Source organism: Aedes aegypti, unplaced genomic scaffold, assembly GCF_002204515.2.
Source record: "Aedes aegypti strain LVP_AGWG unplaced genomic scaffold, AaegL5.0 Primary Assembly AGWG_AaegL5_hic_scaff_661_PBJ_arrow, whole genome shotgun sequence".
Lineage (NCBI taxonomy): Eukaryota > Metazoa > Arthropoda > Insecta > Diptera > Culicidae > Aedes > Aedes aegypti.
This window is the reverse complement of record NW_018736343.1, coordinates 1,385-12,592: the sequence shown is the minus strand read 5'-3', so window position 1 is coordinate 12,592 and position 11,208 is coordinate 1,385. Positions and strand designations below refer to the sequence as shown.

The following is an 11,208-nucleotide window of genomic DNA, read 5'->3' as shown; positions in this document are numbered from 1 at the left end:
ATAGGCGAAAAAACATTTCTGTTAAATTTTTTAAATGTTTTTAACTTATCAACTGCTCATGAACGCCTCCTTATTGGAGCTGTACTTGCCTTTACCAATTTGCCATCTTAAGATTCCTGGTCGAAACATGTTTTACGCTGATTAAATAAAAATCTTTGAAAGGACTGAACATGTCAATTAGCGTTTTAAATAATAGCGGCGCAGCCGAAAATTTTTTGATTGAGGAGATTTTGTGTCACAAAACCGACATATTCTTCCATCTATTAATGTTTCTAAATAACTTCCCTGAGTGTAGCCAAAGTTCCCTGAGTGTAGCCAAAATTCCATGTTTTAAGGTTTTTTCCAGGTTGAATAAAATTCAATGATTATTCCAGGCTTTCCAGGTTTTTCCGGGTAGTGACACCCTAGCTTTTCACGGTGCGCCATTCGAAACCGTTATTCTGCTCGCTAACACACTACTCACCGAGGTTGGTGACGAGTTTCGAACGTACACGAACTACGAAGGCCTGCCTTGGTTTTATCAGGACGGAATAACTGTGGAAGTGCTCAGTGAACACATAACCGAGAAGAAGGCTCTGTCACAGTATGAACGTAATGCCAAGAATTTTCTGCTATGACATACATAGTGCGCTGGCCCAGAAGAGCCAGATTTATGTATCTTTATTTTGGAGAGCATTGATAACCCTCAAAAGTTTCTGTGAAAATCTTTTCTTCCATTTGACAAAAGTGCTCCAAAATATTGATCAACAGCGATGGAAGATATTTTTTCATCGGATGCAACCTAGCCTGATGTGTCGAAGGTAATTAATTTTAATCCAGCTTGTCGGATAAAAACTGAATGTGAATGCTCTACCACAAGTGCCAATGCATGGTCGTTCATAGGGTTACCATATTCCAGTGTTTGGATTTTGATCCGAATAAGCCGATCGAACCAAATTCGGAGAGTGTAACAGTTCGTGACACATCGTAATCGGAGACTCCTTTGAATATTGCTATTCACTCTCTCGTTTTGCTCGTGACAAGAGAGCGTTCAAAAGCAGCAACTCTCACAGACTACAACGGTATCGAGACATTCGGGTGAATTATGTTTGCATAAAATTGGTTGAAACTTTCATATTTTATTGCAATGCAATTTTGAACAACTTGATTCTAATCTATTGGATCATCGAATCCCTTTGGTTGCAAGCATAGCACATAATAAAATATTCGCCTCTGTTTTTTATCAGAATGAGAATCTGACTGTCATTTTTCCTTTTGTGGCTCGTTATTTTCTACGAACGATAAATATCTCGTGGGTTGTGTGAATGCAGGCGGATAAATGGGATGAAAGTATGGCTAGTGTGTCAATGATCGCTGAATTTTCAAAAGCCTGCCATATTAATTATAGCCGAAAATTTGCCTTCGTTACTTCAATCGGTTCCTGGCAACTTCTCTACAACTTTAGATGTGAACCACGCACTTCAAGTCCTATTGCATCTGCGGAATCGGACTACACAGCAAAAAATAAATTAATATCAACAGACATAAGTTTTAACTATGTATGAATAACCAGACGTAAGTGAGTTTGATCCAATTCATTCAATATCAATTAAATTAATGTCAATAAAAGACATGACTCGAAAAAAACGAGACACACAAAAATGATCACCAAAAATTCATTTTTGATCGGATACTTCTTAAATTTTCAGGAATTTAATAACAATATTTTAGCAATGTTTTGGCATAATTTATTTATTGAATTTCCTCACCCAAGCTGAATGATCGTACATTTCTTTTAACACTGCTCATGGGATCTTGGGCGAGGCTTTGCCCATCTTTCTTACACAATTTCTCCCGGTTTTTCTTCAAAGCCTCATCGGTTTTGAATGTTTATCCACTTTTATCCAACTTCTTCTCCAATATCGTCCAAAACTTTTTGATTGGACGAAGTTCGGATGTATTTTGCGGGTTCGCCTTCTTCGTGACCACATAAACGCCCTTCGCTCTGTACCAATCCATTACAGGCTTGGCGTAATGGCACGAAGTGAGATCCGGCCAGAACAGCGTGGGACCACGGTGAGAGCCGAAGAAGGGCAACAAGCGCTTCTGCAACCATTCTTCTCGATAAATCTGCCCGTTTATGGCGCCGGTTGAAACTAACGGCTTGCTATACCGTCTGCACTCGCAGATCGCCTGCCAAAACAACTACTTCTTCGCGAATTTCTCCATCTTTCTCTTCCGGAGCTTTTCCGGAACCTCCATGCGGGACGTACCGACAAAAAACTCGAGGCCGGGGATTTGTATGGTGTCCGCCTTGATGTTTGTCTCGTCGTTCATGACGAGATAGCCTGGCTCGACCAGCCACTCACAGTACCGCTTCCACGCACGCAATTTGGTCACCATGTTTTGCTTGTCAGTCCGGTTTGGCGCATTCCTGACCATAAAAACACGTAGCCCAGCCCGCTTCATGGTCTGCTGGACGACACGATGGAATGGTGGATTTCAAGCCTTTTGCCGATCCATCTGTGCGACTGACCAGGATTATTGATCACCGCGCAACTCTTCTTGTTTCGAATGCATCTGAAAATTATTTGACAGATCGCCATTGCGATAAAATTTTACACACATAAACATAACACTCTAAACTAGTATAACCCAAAATTTAATTAATTTTTACCCACAGTTACACCCAAAACAAGGTGTATTTTTTCCGTGTTCAATATTTAGTAATTTTAATATAAGGAATTGCTCTTATAAGTCCACTTGTGTTCATTTTATAGTATTATCCGGAAGATGTAATTAACTGCTTCGAGATTTGTTTATTCATTGCAGTCGCAATACTGTCGAAAAGTAAAAAAGCCATGGTAACCCTAGCTCGAACATATTTTAGCATAGCATAGACTGACTGTACATGTCAATGGTTTCTACTCCGTGATTGATCCGAACCGGTAAGAATTGCACTTCGATCCAAATGAATAAGGGATGGGATTTTCCGCATATTCTCGAAGTGCAATTTTAGCAGCTCTCATATTATTAATCAATAACGGCGCCGGCCAAGTCCTTACAGTCAGTTGGGAAGGGTAAGGAACGTTATTGTGTAATGATCGTTGCTTCTAAAGACCGAGAATACCTCTGCATCTCCACAATCATCACGGGACAGGTTGATTAGTGAGGAAGGAAAAAGATCTGGGAGTCACCTTTGGTCGGTGATGCGATCCATGGATTAGGAGGGAAAATAAGAAACTTAAAACTAGTGTTGCATTGTTGTATCGCAGTAAAATATATTGAGAGAAATTATAAAAAAAAGTCGACATCCATAATATCGAACTATTCAGAGGTTATTTTTAGTAATGACGAAGACAAAAAGGATGCGTATTTTAAAAGTTTATGTAACAGAAATAAGGGTATTGTCGACACATGTAATGACGAACCATTCAAAGTATGTTTGAAAATTAAAAAAAAAAGTTACGTTGCCACAAAAAAATGTCTTACGTCGACATTCATAATGTCGAACTATTCAAAGGTTATTTTGATCAATGACGAAAACATAATGGTATATTAAGTTTTAATGAAACGCGAAAAAGTCGACACTTGTAGTGACGAACCATTCATAGCTTGTTTGAAAATAAAATATAAGCTACTTATAGCAACGATAAAAATGAATTATCATAAGCATGAAACGATCTCACCAGTACTTCGTCCTCGGCTGAACACGAAGCTTTTCGCACTTGATCAACACGAACCGAACACGATTGGTCTTGACTCCATTGCGCGTCCCACTGGAACATGCAACCGAATCAAAAGACCACGCACTATTGTCGTTTTTTTTGTCCGCAATCGAATGACGCGAACCGAACACGCTTTGTTTTGATTCCGTCGCACGTTACATCGGAACACGCAACCAAATCAAAAGACCACGCACTCTGCTCTGGCCTCTGTAAAGCACCGGGCAAACGAACAAAGCCACCGAAAACACGCTCCGAGCGCGCGAAAATGAATCGGACTGCTTGAGTCTTCACAAAGGACTGGGCAAACGAACGAAGCCACCGTAATACACTCCGAGCGCGCGAAAATGAATCGGACAGCTTGGGTCTTCGCAAAGCACTCCCATGGTAACCCTAGCTCGAACATATTTTAAATGTATTTACAATTGATATTGATTACTGGGGCTTGTGCTGTTTGTGGACGTAAATACATATTGCAGTGTTTTCATTATATCGCCGGCCAGTGGAAAGAAAGCCGCTGATGGTTGCACTAATGGATGCGAGTCGTGTTGTTGCGTCCATGTTCGGTGTCGTTTTTCGCACAAGTGCACTGATTGTGAATAATGATATCAAACGTGTGAATATTCATTTACAGATTTGTATCTCTTCCAGCAAACAGGCATGAGCAAATAGCATTACTCGCTACGTAGGCGGCTACCAGCTACTTATTAATTAATCAATTAATTATTATGTAATTACTGATGATTTGCTGTGGAAAACCAGTCACCATTTAATAGACAAATATTAGCACGAAACTGTAATTTAACACTCCACAGTGGTTTAGTGAGCAAACAATCAACAGACTGCATCAGTTCAAACTCTTAAATGGAAAAACCTTTAGTTTATTCATCAACTTCCAGGATGTCACACATCGACAGTTGAGTGACGTAACGATGTTCCACTAAGTGACAGTTGAGAACAAGTGGGATTTGACGATTGACACACTGAACGGTTTAATCGATGACCGCAACCTACAATAGCAACAATAGCCGGCAAACGCAGCGAACTATTTCAATATGGCAGGGCTATCTATGCCAGTGGAGTAGCTAGGGTTGAAGATAGCTTTATGATGATATGGGAGTTAAGCAAGGACACTCGTTTTTTTTCTTTTGTTGAAGTCGTTCAGTATTTGGAGAATATATGAATACAAAACCATCTTTGCCTATTTGTACCGCAAAACGGAACATAATCTGTGATGGCGAATAATTGTGCATCAACCTTAGTTTTTTGAATCAGCTCTTTCCAGGGCAGAACTCACATATAGGGTAAAAAGGTATAATACGCCCCCTATAAGAAAAAAACTTTTCTATCGCAGTAGCAAATGTATTACTTCTAAAGTGTTTGATATCAATGTGTTATTTACTTAGTTGGGCATCTCTGCATGCAACTTTCTCTTGTCAGCTTCCAAGGAGAATTCCACCATTTGCCAAGCTCAAAAGGGTCCATTAGCAGTCGTCTTCCGGTGGGATGGGCTAATTTACTGCGAGGCTTGCTTGTCGGACGCAAAATTTTATGCCGAAAACCTGATTTTCGATATTTTTGGGATGCCTATTGGTTGTTTATAATTCTCAAAGAAGTAATATGTACAACATATTTTTTTCGCGAATATTCAGGTATGCAATCATACTTATGCGTAGAAGAAACCCCAATCTCTTGGAAATAAGGTGGGCCGTATGTCCCCATTGGAACGCATTATCCCGATGTACCCTACTAGAAATCGCATCTTAATTGCTATGAAAAATTCCGCAGCAACCGCACCCCCCTAGCTGCTTTACTGATCTATGCATGCGCTTGTTTCATCAAAGCCTGAAACAGAAGTCGAATACGAAATGGTGATTGATTGACTCAAATTGCTCCCAGTCCCAGCTGATGAAGTGCGAGAGGAGTAGAGAAGTGCACTTCTCCGTGCTGAAGCAAATAAATAATGGCTGTCGAAGCTGGCCGCACTTTTGGGAATCTCTCGGCGAAAAAACAGATGCTACAGGTCACATATCAGCGGATGCTCCTGCAGCTACAGAACACCCGGTTAGGCAAATAAATTTCGCCAGGCCACAAGTGCTGGTGTACCGATGCGTGATGCGACTAAATCTGCCATCATATCCAAAGTTTTGTGCAGCTATTCTAATTGCATTGGATGTGAATTGTTAATAGAAAGTTTATTAGATCAAATAGGGCTCGAAGGTACAGTCGAATTTTGTAATCCACCGGCCACCAGGGTGTTGTCGTTGTTGTTTAATATATTGTTTGCTAATTGAGGTTAATTGAATTGAATCGAATCAAGCGTGATCGACTCTTCTTCTTCTTCTTGGCATTAACGTCCTCATTGGGACAGAGCCTGTATCTCAGCTTAGTGTTCTAATGAGCACTTCCACAGTTATGAACTGAGAGCTTTCTTTGCCAAAGTTGCCATTTTTGCATTACCCAGGTAACCAATAAGCATTTAAATATGCCTCATAGCAGACAGTTTTTAGCATTTGAACTGCTTGATGTTCTATCAAAGCAGTTCGATTGCTTAGCTGTCCTTAATCAGCAGAAGCACTGCTTTCCAAAATCACTCAGTTGTTAAGAAGCATTTCCATTGCACGGGCTGATCCAGTTGGAAGCAATCGAAATGCTTTTTAGTTGCTGTTCGAATGTCACGAAAGAGGAGGACAGGAAATGGGTTACTAATTTGATAGATAATTTCGTCTCTCTCATACTGTACGATAGTTTTGACAGCCTTGAACTATTGATATCGAGAAGGGGATTTTCAAAACAAACATGATGGACTCCGGCAAAACGCCAGCCCAAACATACAATTTTTTGGATTTATCAGCATCGTAACCTTGAAGAAATATATGCCACCATACTATCAGCTACAGAGAGCCAAAATGATCCTAATCCTTTGATCACTTTTTTTTTGAATCAGTGCTCACCAAAATGATCAATGATCAATGAAAACATCTTAATCATAAATTACGATGTCATGTATCGAAGCCACCATACATGAGAAGTATACGTTCATTAAGTAGGGCTTTAATTCATCGCCCGGCACCTAACCATCTGCAGACTATCCTGTAGCAGCGCAGAGCATCAGCATTGGCAACTTTCTCAATCATGAGATTGTAGTTTCAAATCGCACTAAGGAAATATGACAAAAATACAACACAATAACGAAAAAAGTTTGCAATGCAGCCGCGACGACAAAAAGAGAGAAGGAGGGGAATAAATTTTTGTTTTGGTCCGCTCTTCATGGAGGCGTTACATTTTTGACGTTCAAATGCAACGTTCCTGAAGGTGCAGCATTGGAACAGCCCGTTATTTCGCCAAAACCTGCACTGGGGAAGCACTACTGGCGCATATACGTTTGAATGGCATTTAATGCGCTGTCGTGTAGACGAATATAATGCTGAGTAAATGCCTTTTTAAATGCTTATTGGTTACTTGGGTAGTATATCGTGTGGCAGGTACGATTATACTCTATGCCTAGGGAATTCAAGGAAATTTCCATTACGAAAAGAACCTGGACCGACCGGGAATCGAATCCAGACACCTTAAGAATGGCTTTGCTTTATAGCCGCGGACTCTAACCACTCAGCTATGGAAGGCCCCGTGATCGTCTCTACATTGAGAAAAATGCGATTATGTGACTGATGATGCAGCACAAACAATCGGATCAACTAAGGTTTAATTCTTTTTTTTTGGAAAATCATCACCTTTCCTTGGTACAATAATTAAAGGCGATTGTCTAAAACTGTAAAAAAACTATAGTCAAACAGCACGGAATCACGAGGTATACCTAGATATATGAGTGCACTCTTATAGTCTTATCTGGACGTAGACAAGCTTTTGGATTAGGGACAAAATTTCGAAAGACAAAACTATGGGGTTTCCACTGGCCTTTTGATATTCTAAATCCCGAATTTTACGTCCAATTGGGTCCTAAAACTTTGAATGAATTCTTGTTTTTATTTAATAATATGAAAGAGCATGTTCTTTCAGCCACTTTAGCAATTTTTCCAGCTCAAATAACGGCTATAACATCTTCAAACTTAAATTTTAAAAATAGTTTCAAATATGAACCTTGACACTTTTGACCATGTTTGACGTTCACTTTGTCGACAAAAATGCCACAGGGGTTTTAGTTTCACCACTGGGATTGTTCCTATCTGACATTTCGGAAGGAACACGGAAAACAAAATATACCCAAAATTTGAGTTTAAATCAAGGGGTATGACAAAATCTCAAAAATCGTTTTATGGGCTTTAACAAACGATAATTATTTAAAAATTGCGTAAACATGTGTTTCTGGTCTAAACTCAAGCGTTTGGTACCAAAATTGAGACAGGGCTTTAGGACCCTATTGCTCAGCTTATCTCCGCTGCGTGCTATCCACTTCGTTGATTCTTTTCCTCTCCCTCTACCTCTGTCATCATTATCAAAGTCTCTCGAATATACACAGGTATGCGATAGCTCAAGGAGTAGGGTAGATAATCTTCGCCATGCTTTAGTTTTCGCCCCCTTCATACAAATTTAGACTTTTTTGCATGAAGGGGCGAAGATTAGTGCAAATTTCTTGGGGGCGAGGACTAGATTTTTACCCTATAGTAAAAAAGGTATGTGTGCTTGTTTTTAATTATGAATCGTGGTTTACGGCTAACCAGCCGAATGGAAGTTTAACAACTACCGAAAAGCTAAACATTACATATAATTTACAATTGGATTAAATGGACAAATTGATGTGAAGTTTTGCGAAAAAGTTACACGTCTTCTCAGTGAGAATCGAACTCACGACTCCCTGATCTCTAGTTAGGGCGCGTTACCCCTACGCCATGAGAGGACTCATGGACGCAGAAGTTAACCTGAATTCACATCAATTTGTCCATTTAATCCAATTGCGAAGTATATTAACTTTTCGGTAGGTATGTGTGGTTTTAGAGCATGTATATAATCAAGAACCCTACAAAAACATCGTTTTTTTTATTCTTTCTAAAAAGAATCATTCTTCGTTCAAGCGTTCGACGTTTTGTCACCCAACCTGACGAGCATGACTTCCAAACACTCCACTTTTATAGATTTTTTCAGAAAATCGCTTGTATGATTCAAGTCCTCTACATTGAAATGATTTGAAGATATCAATTCTTACCTTTGAAATCGCCACGATTTGGAACATGAGTCATGATCAAAGTTTAAGACAAAATAGTAATTTTATTAACTTAAAATGAATTTGGAACTAATTGGTTTTGCTTATAAAGTGAAAATCAAAACGTTACAGCTTGAGCTTGATTAGCCGCCCGTGGTTGCTACCTGCAACCTGTGGTACCAGGCTGTTGCACTGGATTGTTGCAATGTGATTATTGCAGAGGTGTTATGTCCAATGATCGTGTCGCACATTGTGTTGTTGTCTCCTGAAGCGTGTCACACCAATGCCATGCAATCGTCGCAAGAAAAGTGATGACGTCACTCCTCTCCTCTCCTATTTGCGTAGATCCTACTTATGCAGCCTCCCGCAGCGATCGTCTGAAGGACACGGGCACGACATGAAAATTAACAAGGCAGGCTCTATACTGGTGTAAACATTGAACTTAATTGTAAACATGTGACGTCACTCCTATCGTACCATACACCATCCGGACCACTAGATCATTATTTTTCATTAAATTTGTTCGAGACGTCGTCAAGTAGCTGTCAGTTTTGCGGAATGGACCAATGCACGTGTTCATTATTTGACGTTTGAGCGATGCCGTGGTATTTACGTGACCATGACAACAAATGAATTCGGGCACCGCTCAAACGTCAAATTAGTGAACTCGTGCATTGGTCCATATATCACCTTCTCAATATAGTACATCGTGGGCACGGGATAGTGCATACAGTGACCACTTTAATGGAGAGACAGAACGTCCTGTCGTGTCTTAACGTGCCAGGTTGGATTGCAAACAAAAAAGGCTTTCTTTTGAGCTTGTCACATGTTAGCTGGAACCACGGTGTACTATATGAGGAAGGTGATATATTTCCAAAACTGACAGTTACTTACCGACGTCATTCCTATCCATCTCGATTAAATTTGCGAAAAAAACGAAAAAAACCGGTCCGGAAGGTATATGGTACGATAGGAGTGACGTCACATGTTTACAATGAAACTTGATATTTACATCAGTAAAGAGCCTGCCTCGTTAAAAATTGGCAGGCTGGAACTGTAAAATCACTAGAACCTATGATCTGTATCCATACCTGGTGTTGAAGGCCTTCTGTTTGTAGATTATCGTCCGGATAACGTGGTTTGATTGCAATTCACAATTGACTGAAATTGAGCGATCATGTTGATGATGTAGATTACTAATCATGAACCTCATTACCTGTCGGTTTTGGGAACGGAGCTCTCTGATCCCGATTCGTTCAACGAATTGTCAGTTCTTAGTACATGATCAGCCCTTAGTACATGCAATGAGAGCAAAATGTCCGTATTAGTGCTAAGTTGTGTAGAAAGGAGGATTTTTATGCTACCTCTATAACCTAACAAGCTTGTTAGTGCTGATTCCTTACATGGTATTTTTAGATACATCACTTTCTCAATTGATGGTGCGGCTTTTCTCTTGGTTCTAACCATCTGCACAAGGACTATTAAGAAGAACCGGATCGCACGCTAGCAACTGTGTGGTACAATGATCATCCTATTGTTTGGCATTGTTGGAGATCTTGCTGCTTGCATAAGTTCGTAGAATGATATTGATCATCAATCGTGGCAATGAGAGGAGGTACGATGAGGCTTGATGTAATAGTGTGGTAACTTGGATGCAAATAGAAAATTTTGGTCACTTTTTTTGTCAGCATAATCTCTTGTTTTGTAACATATTAAGTAATATTATTTTTTTACGCTTATAAAAATTATGGCAAAATCCTGTGACAATCATTTTAATTTGCATAAATCAATAAGATTGTATATTCAACATTATAAATGAAGAGTTATGCGCCGTTTAAAATATACCGGCTGTGGCCATTCGGACGTAATGCCCGGAAGAACCGGCTATAGATTTGTTGGATACTAAACCGTCTCAATTCTCGAAAAGTAGAAATCAAACATAATTGTGCACTAAAATGCGTTCCCATAAGCTTGACACAGATATTCAGATACAAATTGGCCACTTTATTGCAAGTTTGAGGCGTCCTGGGACCCGAAAATGGTCATTAGTAGGATTAATCAAATACAAAACTCATAGTTATCCAATTCAATCGTTTCTCAAAAGGTTAACACTGACGCAATTTTATTAAAATTCCGTCATGTACTGGCCACATTATAGACAATTTCGGAAATTATCTGTGACTTTAAATTTTCCTACCTTTAGGGGCACAAACGCCACAGTACCCTTCTCACCCGACCTGACCCAGTGATCCACCGGAATAACTCCAGTCACAGGAATATTTCCGCGTTCCTCTGTCCACTTCTAGAAACAAGATATGTGTGCCAGTATACTGACAAAAAATC

At 39.8% G+C, this 11,208-nt stretch overlaps 1 long non-coding RNA gene across 1 annotated transcript; it reads right to left on the bottom strand.

Annotated features, from left to right (window-relative positions):
- Positions 1–8,998: 8,998 nt before the first annotated feature.
- Positions 8,999–10,506, bottom strand: LOC110681282. Its single transcript, XR_002503151.1, has 4 exons — positions 10,230–10,506; positions 10,082–10,156; positions 9,957–10,026; positions 8,999–9,242 (listed from the first exon to the last, which is right to left on the bottom strand). It is a non-coding gene; the product is annotated as an uncharacterized LOC110681282 (long non-coding RNA).
- Positions 10,507–11,208: the final 702 nt, after the last annotated feature.